This window comes from Apis dorsata, unplaced genomic scaffold, assembly GCF_000469605.1.
Source record: "Apis dorsata unplaced genomic scaffold, Apis dorsata 1.3 scaffold_37, whole genome shotgun sequence".
NCBI lineage: Eukaryota > Metazoa > Arthropoda > Insecta > Hymenoptera > Apidae > Apis > Apis dorsata.
In genome coordinates, this window is record NW_006263339.1 from 779,932 (window position 1) to 781,564 (window position 1,633).

The 1,633-nt window shown below is 34.8% G+C and overlaps 1 protein-coding gene across 2 annotated transcripts in view; it reads left to right on the plus strand.

Annotated features, from left to right (window-relative positions):
* The window catches only part of LOC102680554 (cysteine-rich venom protein-like), a 105,916-nt gene that overhangs the window by 76,907 nt on the left and 27,376 nt on the right, over positions 1-1,633 (plus strand). The window lies entirely within an intron of this gene.

Genomic DNA, 1,633 nt, shown 5'->3' on the forward strand with positions numbered 1-1,633 from the left:
CGTGGAGAAATAATGAAATTTCCCGCTGATGCGGGCAATCGTGATTAATGAGGGGGCGCGTTCGAGCGTGAAAACCACGGATACACGGAGAATCGAAATTGATTTCAACGCTGCGCTACGAGTAGCTAATTTGTGCGTGAAAAGTTTTTTTTTCGCTTTCGATCCCAATTTTTCTTTCTTCACATTTCGAACATGTAAGTATAGTATAGTAAGCTTTCGAAAGTGATTTTGTGGTTCTTTTTTTACGAAAATATCTCGTGATGGTTGTATCTTTGATTGTTTTTCATTTCGATTAGGAATGTATATAGGTGTGTTATATTTATTAATTAAGAGAACAATAATGAAATAATATTTGGAAAATAATAGATGTATAAATTTGGAACAAGCGTGTTTACAAAATAGAATAAAATGAAACGTATATTATTTAACACTGGCTTTCAGATTATACATGGAAAAATACGAGATAAAAATAAATTTAAAAAGACAGATTCATTATACATTAACTCTTTACCCATGGTAAATGAATATACATGGTATAAACACGACTCTTAAAAATATTCAAGAAACGACCAAGCTTAAAAGAAACCTAACTCAAATCCATTCGTTTTATTTCAAAAATAAAATCCCCCCCTAAAATTCTCAAAATGCTTCATTCAAACTTGTTCACAATTACATAAGTGAAATACGCACGATCATAGAGAGAGAGAAAGAGAGAGAATTTCAGGGAGGAAGAATCCCTCCCGCGTAAATCTCTATCCTGGCATCGTCTTTGGATCGTCTTATTTTCAGTTTTTTGCTCTTTTTCTGCCTCCTCGTTTGGCGGGCGTGCGAGACGAGGCCGTGTCGTTTCGTCCCGGAAAAAGGGCCGAGATAAGAAGGGGCCGGTAAGAGGCTTTCTTTAATGAACACCTCGAAAAAAATATAAGCTCTGGCTCTCGAGACGAGCCAAAGAGAACCGACGTTGAGAATCCAAAGGCGCGCGCCATTTAGAGAAGATAAATCGAGATAGGAGGGGGAGTGGAGGGGGATAATTAGTTGCGTAATTGGGTGCGAGCGTCTTCTTTTCCCCTTCGATTTCGAATTTAATTTTAGTTAATAAAGATGTTTGAATTTGAATGGAATTTCGTGGTGGTTACCATCCTTTGGAAAATTCCTCGAAGAGAATTATTGATAGTTTGAGATATTTCGTGTCGAGAAGGAGGGTGAAATATATTCGGATGAGAAATTATTGTTTCTGAGACGGAAATGATTTTAATCGTATTCACAAGTGAAATAAAAATCGTGTTAATAAAAATTATTCTGCACCCTGAAATCGATGACTTTTCTGAGGAAAATGGCGAGCTACTTTACAACAGTTTCGAACATTTTATCTAGGAATTCGAGGAAAGAGGAAGGAGTACGATTGATTTATAGGTGGTGGGATTATTGTTTAGACATAAATATAGGAGAATGAGGATGGCAAAGGAAAAGAAAGTCCTCATGAATTCTGATTCTAAATAGAATCTCTACTCTTTTTTTGAAAAAAAAACTTTTTTACATAACCGCTTAAATTTTATTTATAAAGAGTATTTTTTCTTTTCATTGTGGAATAAAAGGTGGTATAAAATTTTATTTTGATAGAAAAAAAAAAAAA